Below are 23,690 nucleotides of genomic sequence, written 5' to 3'. Positions count from 1 at the left end.
ACAGGGAAAAGATTCCTCTAAGGCTGACCTGAACTTTCTGCCATTTGGAAAGCAATATAGTTGTGGCTGTTTCACCTTTGAATGGCCGTCAGTTCGAGGCTAATGGGGCATCCGTTCTACACTATGACATGGGCCAAGTTAGCAGCTGTTATGGTCTGTGGAGGGATGTTATCCAGGACACGTCCCCCCCCCCCTTGCTGTTTGAGAGACTTTTATATCCCAATAAACGCTCTGACACCGAGGGTCCTGATCCTCCTACAGGAGCCAGAGTGGAAACATAGGCTGGTTCTCTCTCTAAAAGTCTGCTTTTCTTCAGGTGATTATCGAAATGGGATGAGGCCAAAGCAGCCAATGGCTTTATTTGGTCATGTTTCCTCGTCAGCCTGGGAGGGAGATGGCAAAAATTTGGGTCAGCAGAGCACTGTGTCTGCCCGGCTCATAAAACCTCCTAGACTTTGGAGATTTGTGTCCTGTTAATATTTCAGACTTGGGAAGCAACTTGGCCTTTGAAGAAAGCCAGGCTGAAATCAGCAAAAAGGCCTTAAACGGGAGATTCAGTTTCGAGCGCCGCAGCCAAAATTCAGCGAACGTTTGGATTTCCAGGTTATCTTTTTTAATTTGGAGCATTTTCAGAGCTGACATTTCTCATCCGCGGGATACCGGTAGGCCAGCATTTTTTGGAATTAGGATCACAGGGCGTACAGGGGGTTTGTGATGGTACTCCAGTGACCCTGGGAGTCCTTTGTATGGTTTCATTTTGCATTTTGATGTGAAACGTAACTTATTTCACAAGGTGTCCATTGAGGGGAGAGGAAGGGAAGGAATTTCTAAGCCAGTTGAGTCAAGTGGGATATGAATCCAAATTCTTCTTTTCTTCTGTATGTGGATAATTCTGCCTCTCTCCCTTCCCCGCTTCAGATTTTCCATCTATTGTATCTGCGGTTCTTCTATTTCAATGGTCACATGTTCTTTAAGATTTTCAGCTGTGCCTAATGGAAGGACTCCTGTTCTGTACCTTTCATAAACGTTCACTGGCCATCCCTAGCCGGGGTTCTACAGCCCTGACTTGGATGGCTTAGACTAGCCTGCTCTCATCAGATCTCAGGCCCCTTCGGCACATGCAGAATAATGCACTTTCAATCCACTTTCAAAATTGTTTGCAAGTGGATTTTGCTATTCCACACAGCTGCAAAGTGCATTGAAAGTGGATTGAAAGTGGATTATTCTGCATGTGTGGAAAGGGCCTCAGTTTAAATAATATAAATATCCAGATTGACTGAGTATATAGGTAAGAGTTAAAATAAAATTATTTTAGTGGAGTGCTGTGTGGTTTCCGGGCTGTATGACTGTGTTCTAGCAGCATTCTCTCCTGACGTTTCACCTGCACCTGTGGCTGGCATCTTCAGAGGATCTGAAGATGCCAGCCACAGATGCAGGCGAAATGTCAGGAGAGAATGCTGCTAGAACACGGCCATACAGCTCGGAAACCACACAGCACCCCAGTGATTCCGGCCGTGAAAGCCTTCAACAATACAACATTATTTTAATTTAGAATTAAGAAAAACGATTAACTCTCACCTAGTTTAATGATTTATTTTTCTTCATTTTTAAAAAATGTTCTTGAACAAAGTACTATTGCTTTGTAGTTGACGTATTGAATAAAGTATTATCGTTCTATAGGTTGATAGATGTCAGATAGAGTGGAAGCCGGGGAGGGGGAGGGGAAGGGGGGTGGGAGTATTGAGAGGGGGGTAAGAGGGGAAGTGAAGTCGTGGGTAACTATTCAAGATGATGAATGATAAACTATAGATATTATGATTTGTGTAGCACCAATAAATCAATGTAACAAGCTTTGTTAATCAAATTGTCTTTCTAAATCTGTCTTTTTATTAAGTTATGTATTTCTCCATTTCCATCTCTTTTTCCTTTTAAAACGCAATAAAAGAAGAAGAAGAAGAAGAAGCAGCAGCAGCAACAGCAGCAGCAGCAGCAGCAGTAGCAAACCTTGGTTAGGCCTTGGAATGGGAGACCACCAAGAAAGCCCAGCATTGCTGCGCAGAGGCAAGCAATAATAGACCACCTTTGTTTTTGCCTTGAAAACCCTGTAGGGTTGCCAGAATTCATCTGTGACTTGGCCACACTTTGCATCCCCATGGCTTCTCCAATTCTGCTGCTGTGAAAAGAGAACGAGGCAGCCCTTCCTCATCTCTTCATATCCTGTTCTGTGTTGGTGCCCTCTTCAAGACGGAACCCAACCACCCTATTCATTCAAAGGCCACTATAGCTTTTCCCTGGCTTCTTCCTTCCTTCTTTCTCCCCTCCTTTTCCTCTTCGCTGACTTGACTTTATTTTCCTTGCAGAGATTGTTTTGGGAGGCTGGATGCCCGGAGAACACGAAGCCTGGTTTCATCGGCCGAGAAATGTGAGAAGGCCCAACTTCCTGTGTTTTGCAGCCATTTGCAGCTCCTAATCTACAAGTCATCCAAGCATCTTATATTATTTGGAAACGGCACGGAGACAAAGATTTGCCACGATATCCTAGACGGGATGGTGTGGGAGGGGGATTACTGTGTAGGATTGCTAGAACTGCCAGTTCCAATCTGGGTCTTGCCTTTCTGTCCTTATCCTGATCTCCAGTTATTCATTTTCATGGTAGAAAGCCTGCACATTTCTTTCAGGTGCCTCGCATGAGAAAATTCCGAGCTCAGAATCTGAATGTGTGTCCCGAGTGGGTCAATCCGATCTCACGGTGCTGAAATATGTGGGTATGGTTTGATTTCTGGCAGGTTTCAAACGGAAACTTCATTAGCTGTCAGCGTCAAATACTAATGAGCAGGGCAACCCATCCATCAGATCTCATGAGCTGAAATATTGCTACTCCCCTGCTAACCCCCACGGGTCCCAAGGTGGCTATTTTGAAGTCAAATGAGATGTGATGGGGTAGGGTGGGGTTGGGGGTATGGGTATTTGTTCACTTGTCATGCATAAAATACTAGGTGGTGGAGACGTCTGTTTTTGTGAAAAAGGAAGGCAAGGGAATTAAATGCTACTCCCTTCTGACCTCTGTTATTGTAAGTTTTTTCCTTCAACCTTACCTTGCGTCTAGCATTAAATCTGCACCAGAAGGAAAAGGTTTAAAAAGCGTAGTGAAGGTCCTTTAAGATATTCAGAGGCCCTAAGTCAGTGACGGCGAACCTTTTAGAAACTGAGTGCCGGGGGCGGAGCAAGGGGAAACTGTATTTGGGGCATCCGTGCGCCCTGTGCCCCTTCCATGTTCCCACCCTGTCCTGGATGCCTCCGGAATGTCCCGAAACACCCCCCCCCGCCCCGGAACACCCTCACCACACCCCGCAGGGGCGCACACCCAGTATGTCGTGCACCCCGCACCCCCTTGGCCCTATGCCACTGCCGAGTTCCCAAATTGGGGCGACAGCTCGCGTGTCCACAAAGAGGGCTCTGAGTGCCACCTCTGGCACCCGTGCCGTAGGTTCGCCACCACTGCCCTAAGGTATATTAAGAGCTCTTATTAGCATTACTGAAAAAAGAGCTTGCCGATTTTCTCTGGCAATGTATACCTAGAGGCGTATCTAGGGAAAATGTAGCCCGGTGCAAAATCTGATGGGCGGCCGCCCCCCCTGAAGCCAGTATATGGACCTGGGAGGGAAGGAGGGGGTGTGATTTTCTGCCCCCCCATGACAAAATGGCTGCAGCCTGGGGACATTTGACCCCATATGTCCCCCAGGGTGGTACGCCCCTATAAACCCACTGAGAAAGGTTTGTTGAGATATTTATACCCCATTGTTCTTCCTGATGAGGACCTGAAGTGGTTTTTATGACGTCGATCTTCTCTCTTCCATTTTATCCTTGCCCACAACAATCCTGTGAGGTAGGCTAGACTGTTAGAATTTTGACTAGACTAAGGTCACCCAGAGAGCTTCCGTGGAAGAGTAGGGATTCACATCTGGGCCTCTCACATCTCCCACTCAACCCTCTACATCATGGAGGTTTTGGGCACATACTTTAGTGCCCAGGAGGCCAACGCTCAAGAGTGCCCTTTGCCATTCAGGATTCTTAGGTGCAAGATTTTAATTTTTGTGACTTTTTCATCTCTGTGCATACCTTGAGCTCTTCCTTACACCTGAGGAGAGCTATCCCAAGTTGGTTTTCCTCCACTCGTCAAGTCCCTTCGGCAACACAGGTTAGCTGCACCTTGCTGATACCTGCTTTATACCAGCAGTGGCGTAGGAGGTTAAGAGCTCGTGTATCTAATCTGGAGGAACCGGGTTTGATTCCCAGTCCTGCCGCCTGAGCTGTGGAGGCTTATCTGGGGAATTCAGATTAGCCTGTACACTCCCACACACGCCAGCTGGGTGACCTTGGGCTAGTCACAGCTTCTCGGAGCTCTCTCAGCCCCACCTACCTCACAGGGTGTTTGTTGTGAGGGGGGAAGGGCAAGGAGATTGTAAGCCCCTTTGAGTCTCCTGCAGAAGAGAAAGGGGGGATATAAATCCAAACTCTTCTTCTTCTTCTTCTTGATTCGTTCCTCGATTGATTAGTCTCTGATTTTATCCCCATCCCAGAAGTCCACTGGTCAGGCAAGGTCATCATGGGGAAAACAGATGGTGTGGCGTTAGAGCTCATATGTTGCTCAAAGAAGATTCTTCATTCCGTTGTTTGTTTTTCCCCTGCAAGGATCTCAGGTAGCAAGTACGGGAAAAGGGAACTCTGCCCAAATTTGTGGAGAGCCAACGACATTCAAAGCAAAACGAAACGTTGGTCTGGCTCTAGATAAGGTTGGTCAAAAGGGGAACTTACAAAGGAAAGTGAATACATTATCCTCCTTCAAACTAAAGGATCCTAAACTACCATCTAAGCATATTACTGACCATGCAGGTTTTGGCAATGCAGAACTGTCACATTTAAAGGCGGTTCAAATTTATACGTCAAATAAATTAGCAACATATCACGTACTATTTTCTAATGCCAGTTAAAAGATATGGATGTAATTAAACCATATAACGTTAGAAGGCGACCGCCTGAGTAATATAAAATCTCTGCTGGTTTGTAAATCAGCATGTTCTAATGACTTTATTAACTTATTAGCATGCTCTTTAGGAAATATCTGAAGCACAACTGGGAAAACCGGCTTTAAATTTGTTATTTTAAATTGTTCTTTTTCTGTTGGCGTTTCAAGGCACAGTTTAAGCACTCCGAAAGGACACAGATTAGCGGGGGAACATTTACCAGAAGGCTTGGATTTTCCAGATATAATTTCCAATTGTTCGAGAACCACAAAAGAAAAATGACTTTTCCACATAGTTCTTATTCTTGGAAACGGCATCTTCTTGACTGGGGGATCACTTTGATTTAAATGTTGCGATGAGGGCTGATCTTACATCTGGCCTTCAAGTTTATTAAGTCACCATGCCTTTTGCCTTGAAAAGTGTAATGGGGCAGGTGATTTTTAAGGGTTAGATCCAGCCAACTTTTTCTCTCTGCCTCACCCAATATCCCTCCTTACTATCCACATTCCACATGCCATTGTCCTTGCAGGGCACATGATCCTCAGCATAGCCTATTTTTGTAGTGCCAGCGAGGTGTAGCGGTTAAGAGCAGGTGTATTCTAATCTGGAGAACTGGGTTTGATTCCCCACTCCTCTGCCTGAGTGGCAGGGGCTGATCTGGTGAACCAGATGTGTTTCCACACTCCTACATTCCTGCTGGTTGACCTTGGGCTAGTCACAATTCTCTCTGAACTCTCTCAGCCCCACCTACCTCAACAGGCGTCTGTTGTGGGGAGAGGAAGGGAAAGGAGCTTATAAGCCCCCTTGAGTTGCCTTACAGAAGATTTATACAGGGGTATAAATCCAAACTCCTCCTCCTCTTCTTTATCAGCACCACCACCACCACCACCACCAAAAGAACCCTTGGCTTTTGCACCAGCAGAAAAGCTGGTTGGCTCCAATTTCAAATATTCTAGAACCACCATTTCATGCTGGTGCTCCCCTTCACCCCATCACAGTGCCTTGGCAAACCTTGGATGAGATAGATGCTAACCTTTACCAGCTAGGCAGCAGATCTGGAAGCAAAAGTGCTAAAATGTGGGGCGGGGGAGACGTAGAGATATTTGAAAGCAGGGGTTTTTTGAAAGGGAGAATTCCCCTCTTAAATGTCTGTAATCTTGACCGCAGCTGCCTCCTCGCTTCTAGGGAGACTGGGAGTGATGATTTGCTTGATTTCTCTTCCTTTCTTCTTTTGGCTCAGCAGATGGAGAGAAAAGCAGGGGCAGATGGGTGAACTCAGGAGTTGGATTGCCCTTTGTGTGTGTGTGTGTGTGTGTGTGTCTATATGCAGCCAGTTGTACACAATCTTATCTTGCTAATCTATCAACTCGAAAGCATTAGTAACATGACCATCTTCGAGGCCCTTTCATTTTGACCCCCCTGAATGACCTGTGACAAACTGAGAAAAGTGATACGAAAATCTCAGAATTCTCTGCCTGGGCCAGGCTTACAGACCAATCTATTTCAGCATTCTGTCTTCTGAAAGCAATCAGCCAGATGCCATGGAGAGGGTCTAGAGTTAATTCCCAACATCTGCTTGTCCAAAGCATGTTCCTACACACACACCCTCCACTTTTTTTAACATATCTACACTACAAATGTAAACTGGTTTAATCCGGGTTTCGCTGGCCTCCTTTGTTGAATCTGGGCCCCCAAATGGTTGGGTTATCTGAACACAGAGGTGGTGTTTCCAGATTACCTGGGCTTGTAGTTTCTGCTTGGACCTTCCAGACATAGTCAGATAATTGGTGCAGTTAGCTCAGTGATGCTCCTGGCGGGCAGTTACAGAAAGATCTCTTCCAACACCTGGGGGAACCCAGGAGAACCTACATGGTGGAGGCAGACCCCCCACCTGTGCACTCTCTAATGTGTGAATTTGTTTGATGTGTAGAAATTTAGCAGCCAAAACGTTTCCCATCATGGAGAGAACACGATGGGGAATAGTGTTCCCACTCAGTTTTTTGAGGTTACAGAGGTGGGATCCAGCAGGTTCTCACAGGTTCCCGAGAGTAGGTTACTAATTATTTGTGTGTGCCGAGAGGGGGTTACTAATTGGTGATTTTGCCACCTGATTTTTGCCTTAGTTACGTCCCTCCTCTCAGCAGTAGCGCGCAGAACTTGAAGCAGTCTAGCAGGAGGTGCACCGGTGTGCGTGTCAGCCTGCGCCTGCGTGCATTCATTTCCCGCCCAAGGACCGGCGCAGTGGCTGCATCCTTGCCACAGCCCCACCCAGGAACCCCACCCCCGTTGTGCCCCGCCCAGTCCCGTTGGTGCTACGCCACAGTTTGAATCCCACCACCATGGGAACCTGTTACTAAAATTTTTGGATCCCACCACTGGTTACAAAACAGTAGCCGGGCTAGTGAACAAATGTTGGCAACTTAACCCTTATGAAGGATATCTTGTCCAGAGATGACTAACTTCTCACCTATGGTTTGAAGGCTCATAGGGAAGGCAGCCAAAACTGTCGCCCCCACATAATCCAAAGCGATGAGAACAGAGTCAAAGGTTTTTGGACCCAACTGTCCTATTTTGCAAACAGACTATAATTATCTTGGCAACCTGATCATACTTGCTTTGGCGTGGTTTACAGCTCTCATGTGCTCAGGTTTTTAATTTCCTCTGCTTTTGGATCGCCTTGTTTTTGTGTTTCTGTGTGTTGTTCTTCCAAGAGCTTCTGAATTACTCACATTCCCGGCCCGTTTCTCTGCCCTGGACAGGTCTAATAATCTCTCCGCAGTGTTGGAATTCTTCCACAAGCTGAAGAGTTTGGGGTTGTGGTGGGACTTAAGCTGCCCAAAATTCCCTCCCTGAAGTTGCTCTTTTGGTAAGTTCCCTTTCAGCCCCTAAATGTGTTTCTGGTTAGGAGATTTGGCCTCCATGATCTACGCTTCCCGGTCTCTTCCTGGCAAAAAATACTGAATGCAAAGGCTCAGAAATGTATCAATCCCCATTACATTTCCCCTTTTAGAGAAGGAGTGAGTATGACATCAATGCCAGAAAACTCCGTTCCCTACGGAACCTGAGGAATATTTAGAAGCCATGCCAAACATCAATTAAGAAGTAAACAATGGGCTAAAATGGTTGGGTTTGCAGGTTCCATTTGTAAGATGCATTCCAAATATCTGGGTGGTTTTGGAAAAGGGTGAAATAGCTATGGCACACCTCCACTGCAAACTGAAGTTGGAGGCAAGCCAATTTAACTGCAGTTCCTGTTTCACAAGTGCTGCCCTTAAGCTCTTTGAAGCCTCTTTCCCCTGGTTGACAAAGTGGGGTTAAGCTCATGAAAGATTACGCTACAGTACGCTTGTTAGTCTTATAGGTACCACACGGTGTTGGTAATTTTGCTGCAAATACGTCAAATACAACACGCCACTGGAATTTGTGGCGTGCATCTCACGTGAATGGCAGAAATGCAATTTTAAGTTTCCACCTTAACCTTGATTGCTTTCTATTACTGATGGCACCTTTCGTGATGACCTTTAGTTTGAAACAAATGACTGACAGAAGAGTACTTGTATCATTTTCTCCCTAATTTTTTTTTAAAAATCAGCATGCGTTTACTGTTTTATTTCAATCTTTCTGCCAGAGATGTTTTCCAGGCTGAAATTAAGACACATTAATGTTGGTATACCTTGAATAACATGGGATTAATTCTGAGTAGACATGTCTAAGATTGCTCCTTAAATTAATGTTCTCAGACGAGGAAATTTTAAAGGGAAAACCCAGTGTGAAATTGCTGAATTATAATTCATTGACAAGTTCAAGACTATTTTCCCTGCCAGTCTTAACATTCTTCGCTCATTATAGGTGCTGATATCTTGAACATCCTCTTGTAGCTTTCTATTGTATCTGCTTACTTTGTACTAGATTTTAGTTTAATCCTACTTTGCCTGTCTAAAAACAGTGATCATCATCTACTCTGAGTAAGCTGATTTCTCTTTTTATTAGGTCTTTTTTAAACCAGCGTCACTTTATAATATCTCCCTGCCCCTTTTTGTTGTGAATACAAAAGCATAGATGTAAAGGATATACACCAGGGTCTGTGATGTAGCAAGCCTTTATTGGCATAAACAGCAGTACAACAATAATAAAAACAGATTAAAAAGCATATACAACATAGGATATACATGTTAGGACGAAGGAAATCTACTGGCATTTAGTAATTTCCAGGAGAAAGTCTGCCACTATCATACAGAGAGAAGGATCAGGGTTGTTCAACAAGTAGTGTAATCTAAATAAATCGGGGAGGTCGGGTAAATGTAAGGGAGTGAGATTCACATACTTGAATCTGATTTCCTTGAATCTGAGACAGTGAAGTAATTGGTGGGCCAGAGATTCAACTGAGCCATCGTTACATGGGCACAATCTTTTAGCCTTTTCTTGCTTATTAAATCTGTCATGTAACAAGGCAGAAGGCATAACATTGAACCTGGCGAGCATTATGGCTCTCCTTTGAACAGGGTTTATTAAGCAATACAGGTAGTGTGCCAAGTGGCCCCGTTCAAATGGGAGAGAAAAATACAGGGGGGAGCACGTTTTCTTGGCTGCGGTGATTAAGGTGGAGAACTCTCTATCCAATAGTTGACCTTTTAATTTCCTATAAGCTTCTGAATGGGACAAAGGGCAAAGTGAATCCACTGACAGTCCGATAGAGGCAATTTTTTCTTCAATTATGGAAAACCAGGGGTTGGAATGGGTGTCAGAGAGCAGACGGTGGACCAGGGAGTTACAGTCCGAGAGAAAATGAATTCGCAGCCAGAATCTAAAAGTCCTCAGCCGAGCGGCTGATTCCAAGGAGTTTTGACCTAACTCCAGACAAAGGGCTGCATAGGGCACGCAATTTGGGAGTCCAGTTATCTTGTGAAAAAATTTGGATTGAAGAGAATTCAAGGAGTAGTTAATAGCTTGAATCCAAATTGGGACTCCGTAAAGCAATCTCGAGGCGACTTTGGCATTGAAAAATTTGAGGGCAGGAGGGATAAAGGAGTGGCCACTGCTGTAAAAGAAACGTAGTAGTGCTGACATACTATTAGATGTAGCTAGGAGAGCGGCCTTCCTCTGGGTTGCCCATGAAAGGTTAAAGGAGAATGAGAGGCCAAGGTATTTATAGCACTTAACCTGTTCGATTTGGGTGTTTTTCATTGCCCATGTGAGCTTCTTAAAGCGCCTAGAGAAGACCAGTACCTTGGTTTTTTCATAATTTATTGTCAGTCTGTTGGATTCACAGTAATCCACACAGCTCTTCATTAAGCGTCTGCGGCCAACTCTGGATCTAGAGAGAAGGACAGCGTCATCTGCATAGAGCAGAATTGATACATGGGATGTACCAGGGTCTGCGATGAAGCAAACTCTGATTTACAAAATCTTATGCTGGAATAAGTCTGTAAAGTGTCGATGAAATCGTGCTTTATTCTTTGAACCAACACATACTATACAAGGCACACTTTTTCATGTTTGTTATGCTTTTCACCTTTTCTCTTTTTACCTCTTCTCCTTATAGGGCTGTTTAGATCATAACTGATAGGAAAGAGAACCCTGACGTGAGAAGAAGAAGAAGAAGAAGAAGAAGAAGAAGAAGAAGGAGAAGAAGAAGAAGAAGAAGAAGAAGAAGAAGAAGAAGAAGAAGAGTAGTAGTAGTAGTAGTAGTAGTAGTAGTAGTAGTAGTTTGGATTTATATCCCCCTTTCTCTCCTGAAAGGAGACTTAGAGGGGCTTACAATCTCCTTTCCCCCACCCCCAGAAAAACACTCTGTGAGGTATGTGGGGCTGAGAGAGCTCCGAAGAGCTGTGATTAGCCCAGGGGTTTGCAACCTGTGGCTCTCCAGATGTTCATGGACTACAATTCCCACCAGCCTCTGCCAATTGGCCATGCCAACTGGCCATGCTGGCAGGGGCTGATGGGATTTGTAGTCCATGAACATCTGGAGAGCCACAGGTTGCAGACCCATGGACTAGCCCAAGGTCACCCAGCTGGCATGTACTGGAGTGCACAAGCTAATCTGGTTCACCAGATAAGCTTCCACAGCTCAAGTGGCAGAGTGGGGGATCAAACCTGGTTCTCCAGACTAGAGTGCACCTGCTCTTAACCACTACGCCACCCAGGCCCAAGGTTGCCAGTTCTCAGAAGCTAAGCAGGGTTGGGCCTTGTTAGTATTTGGATGGGCAACCTCCAAGGAACACCAGAGTCGTACTACAGAGGCAGGCAATGGCAAACCACCTCTGAGTATCTCTTGCCTTGAAAACCCTACAGGGTCACCGTAAGTCAGCTGTAGCTTGATGACATAAAAAAAATAGGAAAGAGATATGGGGAATGGTGACATTCTGATCCGAAATCTTTCTTGTCTTAGGTGAACAGGGGATGAAAGAGAAGAAGCCGCTCCACAGCTAGCAGAAGGCAGCTCAGCAGTTGACTGAATTTGCAAGCACTCTTTGTTCAGTGCCCCGAACGACCCTCTGGACTACTAGGCATCACCAATTCCAGTTGTGTCGAGAGAAACCCGAGCTTCTAATTGGTGGAGACGAGGGACGCCGGAGAGAGGGAAAATTCTTCCCTTTGCAATTTGATGGATGAAAGAAGGCTGGGGAAATGGATGTGTGGCCCTGGGAACAAAGAACCCTTTAAAGAGGCTGCGGGTTGCAAATTAATGTCTCTTTCTGGCCCCCCCTCCCATCTTTGTTGCTAGCGACAGCCACGAAAAGGCCTGACGAAGTTACCTTTCTGTATAACTGACTCTGCCCCCCCCCCTTCGCCATGTGTGTAACAATCTGGCACTCCTTAGCAGAAAACCGAATCCAGATGCCCGTGTATTGCAATTTTGTTCATTGATCCCGGAGGATCATAGTCCCCTTTCTTCCCCCCCCACCTCTGTCGCCAAATTTGACTGCTTTCCAGCTATTCCCCCCAGGTTGCTGTCTGTCATTTCCCCCTTGAAAACCCCCCCTGCCTCCTGCTACCCCCCCCCCCAACAACTCTCCACCTTCACTAAGCTGTCAAAAGGGAATTTTCCTTCTTCCGCGGAGAGAAAAGTTGACGGTATCTACTCTTATGTATGTTGTGCTAGTGGAGCCACTGTAGAATCATAGAATTGGAAGAGACCCCAAGGGCCATCCAGTCCAACCCCCTGCCATGCAGGAACACACAATCAAAGCACTTCCGACAATGACATATGTTCATCCAACCTCTGTTCAAAAACCTCCAAAGAAGGAGACTCCACAACTCTCCAAGGCGGTGAATTCCACTGTCGAACAGCCCTGACAGTCAGAGAGTTCTTCCTAATGTTTAGGTGGAATCTCTGTTTCGCACCTTGAATCCGTTACTCCGGGTCCTAGTCTCTGAGGCAGCAGAAAACAAGCTTGTTCCCTCTTCGACATGACACCCCTTCAAATATTTAGACATAGCTATCATGTCCCCCCTTACCCTTTGCTTCTCCAGACTAAACTTCCCCAGCTCCCTGAGCCTCTCTCCGTAGGACATGGACTCCAGACATGGACTCCTTTTGCCATTTTGGTTACCCTCCATATTGCAATACTAGGGTGGTGGTGGTGGTGGTTAACTCAGACACAAAAGGAGGAGGGTTGGTTGATGGGTCAGCACCCCATCCTCATTCATTCATTCATTCATTCATTCATTCATTCATTCATTCATTCATTCATTCATTCATTCATTCAGATTTTGTAGACCGCCTCATCCCCAAAGGGCTCTAGGCGGTTCACAATATAATAAAAACCAATGAGTTACTTAGAACATCTAAAAACATTTAAATTCAATATGCAGCATCAATTCCAATAATAGCAGACTACCCATATTGGTGGCACCCGGTCCCAAGGGCAGCCTTAAGGCTGGGAGGGGCTGGCAGCGCCCAAAGATGAAACCAGCGGGGGCACTGCCAGAGATGACAAAACCATGGCAGGGCCTCACAAGAGGGCAGCCAGTCCGCGGCCAGCCTCACCAAGAGCCCGGTGGAACAGCTCGGTCTTACAGGCCCTGCGGAACTTGCCAAGGTCCCGGAGGGCCCGGACAGCTGGAGGAAGAACATTCCACCAGGCAGGGGCCAGGGCTGTAAAGGCCCTGGCCCGGATAGAGGCCAGCCGCATCATTGAAGGGCCGGGAACTTCCAGCAACTCCGCCATTGCTGAATGCAGCAGCCTATTCGGGACATATGGGGAGAAGCGCCATCAAAAGAGCTTTGAAACCTTACTTGCTACGGAAACAACAAAATCGAAACCACCAAACTCAGCACGAACAGCCCAGCTCATCTCCTCTGATGGTGCCGAATGAAAGCCAAAAGGAAGTCCAGAGCCTGATGCAGAGCTCGATCCTAAGCGCCAAAAATGGCCAAGGTGGTGGTGGTGGTGGTGGTTAGTGCTTCTAAAGCCAAACTAGAGCAGTTTGCACCAACGGCCGTCCGTCACAAGACTGGATATCTCATAAAAACTTAGAAATACTTTACTATGATATACTTTACTATGATATACAAGGTTGCAACACGGTGTGCAATTGTGTGGGACTTATTCCTCAGTCTCCACTATGACACTTAAATAGAATCAATACCGTGTACAAGAATGTGGGATTTGTCTCTCCGTCTCCACTGACACTTAAGGACATTCAAGTGGCAGCTATTAAAGGCTGCCCGAGTTGAATATTGTGAAATGGTGAGGCTCTGAGAGAACGAATAACATTTTGAGCGTACAACGAGGTCAAGCGACACCTGGGAGTCAAATCGTATATAGTATTGATAGGATAAAGTGTCTTTGTGGAGCTTGCCAACAAGTCCCGCGTTTTTGTATGCTGCATTGATTCGGAACCAGCAAAGTATTTACAAAAACAAAACAAAACAAGAAAACATTGAATGAGGGAAGATAGCGAGGAGCAGAAAGTTATCTTCCTTATGGCTGATGTCTTTCCTGGGGTTACGGCCAAAGTAGCCATATTTATGTTCCTTGCAGCGAAAGTGGGAAAAATTTAACTGACGCTCCTATTTTAAAAGCTAAGACATAATATGGTCAGGTTCACACACACAATTCTTGTATGTACCGTCGGGTTTTATGTTAGGTTATCTCAAAATATTCTCAAAATATTTTGGAGTACATGTTTTTAATGGGCCAATTGTTATTCACCTTAGTAAATTATAATTATACTTCCTGTTATGAATGTTAAGTGTGATAAGGGTGGTTCTTAAAGACCCAACTTGTTATGTATTATCTCATGTTTCAGTAATTAATATTTCACAAATTTCAGATTTAAAGTTCTTAGAAGCTTATACATTGTTAAAATCAGCACTGTAATCCGATCCATCTACCTCATAAGTAAAGTTGTAACTGATCTAGACCTTATCATATGTTATGTATTTAGTATTTAAACTTTTTAGGTTAAATGTTTCTATGGGTTATTGATGGACTATGATACGTATGCGTATATAGCCTTTGATTAATAAACATTTGTTTAAACATCAGAATAAGGTAAGAACGACAACGTGGCAACAGGAAAGGGACTGGGCCTGCTGTCAGAATCTACAGGGTGATGTCTCTTATGCAGAAATAAAAGCAAATAGATTTTGCAAATATAACTGGTCTGGAAGTCATTGCAGAAGGAAGTGGGGTTGATCTGCAGTAGAGCAATTAAATGTGAGTCTAGTAGCACCTTAGAGACCAATCGAAGTTTCGGGATATTTCCACTCCATGCGACTGAAGGTGGTCAGAGGGCAGCCAGGTTGGTCTGAAGTAACAATTAGATCTGAGTCCATTAGCACCTTAGAAGTAGCACATCCTCCTTCCACCCCAAAGTTGCAAGTCGTTGTTTCTGAAGAGGGAAAATCCTCCCTGTAATGTGAGCAAATTATATCAGGAAGGACATAGATTACGGTCCTGCTTTGACAGTGGAATCTGCTGGAAGAGTGTTTGGGATCTGCATAAAACTAAGCAGCAATCTGCCAAGTGCAGTACTGTCTAATAGCTATCACACGCTCCCCTCCCCCCCATGTGTATCAGTACCTATCACATCTCTAGAAGTATCCTGCTGTCTTCGACCAGGGCCAAAGCATTTTTGGCTCTGGTTCTGGCCCAATGGAGCTCTGTCTAGTGAGACCTGCGCTCTGCAGAACTTGGCCCTGTTCCACAGGGCTTGTAAGACGGAGATGTTCCACCAGGCCTATGGTTGAAGACAGTGTCAGTGTTGAATAACACCTGGCCTCTGTCCTTTCCCTTCTTTATCTTTTCTTCCTTTGCTTCTCCCTTTATCATGTTTCTCTGCCTCCATCCCTGGGGCTGATTAAATCGTGTGTTTATCTGGTGGTCTCTCCTGCCCACCATCCCCATATTGATGATAGTCCTCCCCATGGAATAGGACAGTGGTGGCGAACCTATGGCACGGGTGCCAGAGGTGGCACTCAGAGCCCTTTCTGTGGGCACGCATAGAGTGCCCCCCTCACATCTAGGCTGGCCTGGGCCACTGGGCTCGATTATTAGCATTAACCTAAGACCTAGTTTTGGGGAAGCAGTGTAGGTAACCCTGTTAAGCGCTGTTAAAACCCACTGATTTTCATGCAAAGAGCTAAAGTGTGATCCTTTACCTGGGAGTAAGTTTGATTGCTGGCAATGGGCCTTGCTTCTGAGTAAACCTAGGGTCATGATTCACCCATTGGAAGAGTTGCACGGTTGCTCCAAAGCAAAGCCACTGACTACCACCAAGCTTACTCCTGAGTAACGCACGCCTCGGAGCCAACCATTTTTTCTAAACTAAAACCTCAGTATTCAGGTTAAATTGCCATGTTGGCACTTTGCTATAAATAAGTGGGTTTTGGGCTGCAATTTGGGCACTCGGTCTCGAAAAGGTTCGCCGTCGTTGGAATAGGATGCCATTTAGGGCACTATCTTACATTGCATTCCTAATTATCAGGATGGGACATGGTTTTAACGGGATGTTTTACATTTAGTCTATATATTTATTGATCGTTTTATCATATCTTGGGGAGTTCTGCAGGGCCTGCAAGACTGAGTTGTTCCACCGGGCTTTTAGGGAGGCCAGCCGCTGATGGTACGCCCCTCTTTGTCTCTGTCCCTTTTACATCTTGGGACCATCGTTACAATGTGACCCACCGTTTTCCCCCCTCGTTGGGAGGGTTTTATTGAAAGTTTTACTGTCGGACATCGAGACGTTTATATGAAATGCTGTATTTTATTATTTTAATGATGCTATGGCTTAAGGAGCCCATACTACTTATTTATTGTTTATAATTGCTCCACGTATTGTTATTTATTCTAATGTTCACCGCCCAGAGCCCTTAGGGGAAGGGGCGGTATATAAATTTGAAGATAGATAAATAAATAAATAAATAAATAAATATTGTAAGCTGCCCTGAGCCCAGCTTTGCCAGGGAAGGACGTGGTGTTAATTGAATGAATGAATGAATGAATGAATGAATGAATGAATGAATGAATGAATGAATGAATGAATGAAAACAGTGGACTTTGGAACCATTTCAAATGGGGGCTGCATTAACCATGGGTGCATGCCCATATTGCTGGACACCAACCTATTCATTTCACTGACTGTAGAAAAGAGAGTGTTGTGGGTTTTCCGGGTTGTATGGCCGTGTTCCAGTAGCATTTTCTCCCATTTCGTCTGCATCTGTGGCTGGCATCTTCAGAGGATCTGGGGGATCTGAAGAGGAAGTAAAGATGCCAGTCACAAGTCACAGATGCAGGCGAAACGTCAGGAGAAAATGCTACTGGAACACGGCCATACAACCCAGAAAACCCACAACACCCTACTGATTCTGGCCGTGAAAACCTTTGACAGTACAATTATAGATACTGTTCGCCAATGGACTGGCTTGTCCACACAGGATAATCCAGTTGTACATGATTACTGTTGCACAGCGGAAGTGATAACATCCAAATGTGCAGCACCCAATGACATATGGACATAGGCCAAGATCTTCTCTACTGTAATTCGTCTTCTCTCCCCTCTTCCAAAGTTCAAAAAAAAAAAAAGAGCATGTGCTGTGTTCTCAAGTGGAGATGGTCATTCCTGCAGGAGGCTGATCCTTCCATTCATCTTTTTGTGAGCCAAAATATTCCTGCGATTGCAGAGGCAATCAACCAGCCTCCAGAGGGCTGTATAGAATCTCCACCTGCGCTTGCAAAGTCTCAAACCCAGGAAGAGTGGGAGGCTGATGGAGAAAGAGACACTGGCGGTTCTTCTGATGAAAGCCCAACTTGGCTTCCTCCCACCTTCTTCTGGCATGGCTTGGTTGACAAGCAGCTGTTTCTGTTCCTCCCCAGAGGCAGCTGTGTGTACGGCTGGCTTGTTGGTGCCTTGGATCCAGAGTCATAAAAGTTCAGGGGTCCATCTGGATGGAAAATGCCTTGACCGGAGTTCATGGTGGTTGTCGTTGCAAATGACAATCCTGGAGCGCAACGTATTTCCTGTGTCCAGTTCTGCACGTTTTTATGAGCGCAAGCTGTCCGGCGGGTTCTGTTTTCCAGGATCAGGGAGATTGCGTGCGTCAGCGCAGGGTCTCCTGGTCCGCTTGTTATTTTTGTTTTTTTCAAATATAATATTTGTTGAGTTTTATTGACAATTGTGGGATTCAATGTCCCACCTTGGTAATTGAAACTTTTACAGAAGAAAAAAATAGAATGAAAAATAAAGTATGGAATTTAACATAGAATTAAAATAACTCCCTTATTGGAGTATCATATATATTCAATAGGTTATTTATTTCACTTTCCCACTAATTCTAACATTTTCACTGTGGGTTCATAAAGAAGAACATTTGTCAACATACTCTGTTTCTCCGAAAATAAGACATCCCCTGAGAATAAGATGTAGTAGAGGTTTTGCTGAAGTGCTAAATATAAAACATCCCCCGAAAGTAAGACATAGCAAAGTTTTTGTCTGGAAGCATGCTCAGCGAACAGAACACCAGAGCATGCAGCTGTGGAGCGGAAAAATAAGACATCCCCTGAAAATAAGACATAGCGCATCTTTGGAAGCAAAAATTAATATAAGACACTGTCTTATTTTCGGAGAAACACGGTAGTTGCCTCATAAACATCCAATACTTTCTTAGTAGTTTCTACTTACTAGTCTGTTGTTTATTTCTTATATACATTTGTTGTACAACCATATAACTTCTAACTTAATAATTATCCTGCCAATTTACATATTTGACTAAGTAAGTCTTTATGGGTTTCCACACATCTTCATTCTTCTTTGTTGGTTCAGTCTGGAATGATAGAGATAGTAAGTCCAAGTCCATAAATACATAAATTTTTTCCAACCATTCTGATATGGTCGGGAGCTCTTGCTGTTTCCTTTTTTTGCTATTACTAATCTAGCTGCAGCTATCATATATGTTATTAATTTAGTGTATGGTTGTAAATTTCTATCTCCTGCTCCTCCTCCTCCTCCTGCTCCTCCTGCTCCTCCTCCTCCTGCTCCTCCTGCTCCTCCTGCTCCTCCTCCTCCTCCTCCTCCTCCTCCTCCTCCTTCTTCTTCTTCTTCTTCTTCTTCTTCTTCTTCTTCTTCTTCTACAATAATAATATATGGCTCAACCACAAGAGATGTATCTGGTAATACCTGGCAACTATAGTCTGCTTTGCAACTGCCCAGGGGAAAGTTTGGATGTTCTGATAAATCATCTGGGAATCTTCTGCTGCAGCCCAGAAGGAGAAGTTTTCCAGAGTCTGAGGGAGCTTTGCTTGCATTTACAAGCACAATAAGGCAATTGGTCAGGGATCGGAATACACACAGCCAGTGTGCTGTAGTGGTTAAGAGCAGATCTAACTCTAAACTGGAGAACCAGGTTGATTCCCCACTCCTCCACACGAGCATTGGACTCTATGGGTTGGTTTCCCCACTCTTCCATATGAAGCCTCCTGGGTGACCTTGGGCTAGTCACAGTTTTCTCCAAACTCTCTCAGCTCCACCTACTTCACAAGGTGTCTATTGTTGAGAGAGGAGGAAGGATAGGAGTTTGTAAGCCACTTTGACACCCCCTTTGGTTTTCTCCAGAGGAGCTGATCTCTTGTCTGGAGATGCGCTCTAATTCCCAGGGATCCTCAGGTGAATGATGTGAATCTTTACCATAATTTCATGTAAGCTAAGGATTGCACTTTCTTAATGGACATTTTGACTCTATTGCTTTGAAACACCACCCCTTCACGGCATTATAAAGCAAATTCTAGCATGCCGTAGCAATCTAAACAAAAAGATTGTTTATTCCTTTTTTATTTGCTTCTATTCTCTCCTAGGCTCAGGGAGGGTTATAGAGTTGTACTGCGGTGTCAAATCAATTAACATGTCAGATTAAACCATTACACACACTCTGAAAGGGGCTCCTGGTTTAAACACATGCTAATTATTTTTGAATGCGTGCACATTTATTAAAAAGCTGCAGGTGGCAGCACTTATAAGAGGCATGCACCTGTGAATCTCAGCAGGTCTGGTTTTAGAAGAGGTGTTCTTTCCCCCTTCTTTGTGGTATATGAGAGAATAGGGCGATACCTCCCAGGTGAAAGAAGGAAAGGCCTCTTTTATAAAAGGGTGTCTGCTAAAACACAGCCCTGCGACAGTGACCTCAGGTGCATTCTGTGGGCAGAGTTCATCTGTTTGTGAGAAAGAAGAAGAGTTTGGGTTTATATTCCACCTTTCTCTCCTGTAAGGAGACTCAAGGTGGCCTACAAGCAAACCCTTCCCAATAACGAATAAAAAGTGGCCAGCGATTCCACGAAAGCAAATACCCGGGAACTCATTCTGGCTTGGATTTTCTTGGACTGGATTATCTTGTCCAATGCACTTCAAACGACTGCCGCTTCCCTACTTAGAAACCTTTTAATTCTTTATTGGGAAGGTTTTGCGTCACTTGCTGGCTTTGCCGTGTCTGTAGTTGCTGTGTTTACTCATATGATTTAAGTACATTTATACTTGTTAACGGTTGTTATTATTACGCAGCCAGGGTTTTTGTGCCTTGTGTTCAGTTGACTGCTGTATTGTAGGGTTGCTAACCTCCAGGTGCACCAGACATGTAAAGGTGTAACAACGCCTGTAAATGTTAAGAGACTGGACGAGATTAAGATTGACAGGTGTTGTTATGCCTGTATGCATTTTGCAAAGTGAGGCATCGGTTTAACCTTTAGGCGCACCTACATTGTTTGATGGTTGAACCGCCAGTTAAAGTCTGAAGATATCATGGCATTACAGATGATCTTCAGATGACAGAGATTAGTTCCTCTAGAGCAGTGGTGGCGAACCTATGGCACGGGTGCCAGAGGTGGCACTCAGAGCCCTCTCTGTGGGCACACACAAACAGAGCCCCCCCCCCCTCCACATCTAGGCTTGCCTGGACCGCTGGGCTCGATTATTAGCATTAAACCAAAGATCTAATTTTGGGGAAGCAGTGTAGGTAACCCTGTTAAGCACTGTTAAACCCCACTGATTTTCATGTGAAGAACGAAAGTGCAATCCTTTACCTGGGAGTAAGCTCAGTTGCTGGCAATGGGGCTTGCTTCTGAGTAAACTTTCCTAGGGTCGTGATTCACCCATTGGAAGAGTTGCACGGTTGCTTCAAAGCAAAGCCACCGACTACCACCAAGCTTACTCCCGAGTAACGCATGCCTTGGGGCCAACCGTTTTTTCTAAACTAAAACCTCAGTATTCAGGTTAAATTGCCATGTTGACACTTTGCGATAAATAAGTGGGTTTGGGGTTGCAATTTGGGCACTTGGTCTGCTCTAGAAACAGTGGCTGCTTTGAAGGGTCGATAATATGGCATTATACTCTGCTGGTGTATCCAACTAGGATTATCAAACTCTAGGTGGCTGCTGGAGGTCCCCTAGAATTAAAGATGATCTCCAGATGAAGAAGACAAAGAAAGAGGAGGAGGAAGAGGAGTTTGGATTTATATCCCCTTTCTCTCCTTTCCCTCCCCTCCCAACAAACACCCCATGAAGTGGGTGGGGCTGAGAGAGCTCAGAAGAACTGTGACTAGCCCAAGGTCATCCAACTGGCATGTGTTAAAGTGCACAAGCTAATTTGGTTCACTAGTAAGCCTCCACAGCTCAAGTGGCAGAGTGGGGAATCAAACCTGTTTCTCCAGATTACAGTGCACCTGCTCTTAACCACTACACCACGCTGGCTCTAGGTAGCTTAGATAGCTTATTTATTTAAAACATTTATTCCTCTCCTCCTGAAGAAAATGGCTGCTTTGGAGAATGGACTGCATGGCACTGTACCCTACTGAGATCCCTCCCCTCCCTAAAACCCATCATCCCAGGTTCCACTTTCAAATCTCCAGGTATTTCTGAACCTGGAGTTGGCAACCCAAGGTCCCACCCCTCCCAAAACCCTCCCAAAACCCACCCAGTCACCCACCCAGTCACCCACCCAGTCTCTACATCCAAATCTCCAGGATTCTCCCAATCTTGAGTGAACAGCCCTAATTCAGAGGCATGTACAACTTCAAGTCTCAGGGTTTGTGGAAGGAGTCTATAGCGTCTAGACGAATTCATAGAATGACACAGACAGTGGGTTGTGAAACGCGCCGGACATCATTGGGAAAAGGTCCTGCGAGCCTTAACGGCGTGTCACTGTCAATAATGAGCCTTCTGTGGGTGTCTGCTAGAGGCTCCTGCCCTCATCCAGATGTTCGTCTCCTTCTCCAGTTGCATTCTCAGCGCCAAGACTTTCTTGGAATGACAGCAAAGGCTTCGAGCCTCGCTGCCTGGATATCTTGGGGAGTTCTTCTCCGGAATGTGCCAGTAGTGGCCAACGAAAATGAGATGTCCTTTGTAGCGAACTCCCAGGCCTTGGCTTTTATATCCCCACATTAGTCCTTTGACAGGCTGAAGGAGGATAAATGGATTGGCACGACTCCTAAGCCCTGTATGCGTATCGGCTAAATTGCGGTGGGCGTTCAGGAAGTCCGGATGCTGAATGTCATGTGTGTGACAGGTGGAGGGGGCTGGTATCTGCTGGGCTTACGTCCTCCACAGAGAAATGGTAGGTGGTCTCAAGTAGCATTTAGTTTGAGCTCAAACAGGGGTTCAGCTCTAGGACATGAGAAATAGTAAAAAGGGGGTTCCTTCAAGCTTACTGTTCACCCCCGCCCCCCCGTGAATCTATTTTGGGTGCCCTGTACTTGGCTAGGACAGAGTGGGGGAGACACAAGCCAGGTTCAACAGTTCAACAGTAGGTTTATTACTGGAGAGACTCTAGAGCCTAACTCCTTCCTTGGGTCTCTCTAAATCAGAGTACTTGCTTGTCTTAAGCAGGTTTGAAGCTGGAGACTGTGTCTTCTCTTGGCTGCTTTCAAGAAAGTCCACTGTGTCTAGCTTCCTTTCAGTTCTTTCAGTCTTGTCTGATTCTAATTACTGTTAGTCTTAACTTGTGCCCTATGGACCACCATATACTAATATGTACATCACGAATATTCCAGTCTCCAACTACCCTTAGCACCTCACTCTTACTGACTGGCTAGAACTAAAACAGGGGATTGATGGGTAAAGAAAGGAAACTGCCTGTTGGGAGATGTCTGAAAGGGACAGGGGCTAACTAAAATACCCTCCCTTAGAAGACTTAACACTGAACTAAAACCATGCTAACTATGGGGAAACTGAATCTTAATGGGGAAATAACAAAAGCCTGTGTGGGGGCATAACACTTATACAGAGTGCAGTTCCCATAGCACTGAATAACAAGCCCCTGTAACAATAAATAATAAATAAATAAGTTTGGATGTTATGCCTCTCTTGATTCAGTCTGAGACTGCATTAGCCTTTCTTGCTGCTGCATCACACTGGGAAATTCCTGGCCTTTTGGGAGCGATGCCTGGAGAGGGGAAAGAAAGTGGGGTCTAATACCGTTAATTCCATCTTCCAAAGCATCCATTTTATCCAGAGAAACTGATTTCTGTATTCTGGAAATAAATTGTAACTCTGGGAGATATCTCGGCTCCACCTGAAGACTGGGAACCCTGGGCCCTATGCCTTCTCTCCGTCCTCCTCCCTCCACTATGAAATTTATGGGAAGACTGTGGCTACTGAGGCATGAGTGGAAAGTACACGGTGCATGCTCAGAAATCCTTTTGTTTCATTACAGCCCTTGGCATTGAAAACCAGGATGTGTAAAAGGATCAGACGCTTCTTCCGTTGGAGTCCTGTCTGAGGTAAATCGCTCCGGTTTCGTTTGAACCTGCGTCTCACCATTTTATCCCACGGGACCATCGCCACTTTTTTTGACCACAGCAAATTGTGATGTCATACAAACAGGTGGGGGGCGAAGATGTGAAACAGCAGGGGGTGAAGAAAGCCCCCCCGAGAGAGCCAGCTGTCCCCAAGCACGAGGCAAAGGAGGGGATAACCTGATACGGAAGCAGAACCAATTCCAATTCAAAGCTTTTTTTGTAAAAAAATGTACAATTTGCGTCACTGGGAATGGAAGTTCCTTTCCACTCCCACACTGTTCCTTCCCTTCCCCCACTTTGACAGTCTCCACCAGCTGGGTTCTTGAAGGGAAAGTTACCTAGTGGTCTATGCTGAAATCACAAACTGAGGTATTCTAGGCTGGTAAAACTGGGTGCAGGTACAGAAGTAGGAGTCTCATATAATCTTTGCAACTGCATCA

This window comes from Sphaerodactylus townsendi, linkage group LG15, assembly GCF_021028975.2.
Source record: "Sphaerodactylus townsendi isolate TG3544 linkage group LG15, MPM_Stown_v2.3, whole genome shotgun sequence".
NCBI lineage: Eukaryota > Metazoa > Chordata > Lepidosauria > Squamata > Sphaerodactylidae > Sphaerodactylus > Sphaerodactylus townsendi.
This window is presented reverse-complemented; position numbering follows the sequence as displayed.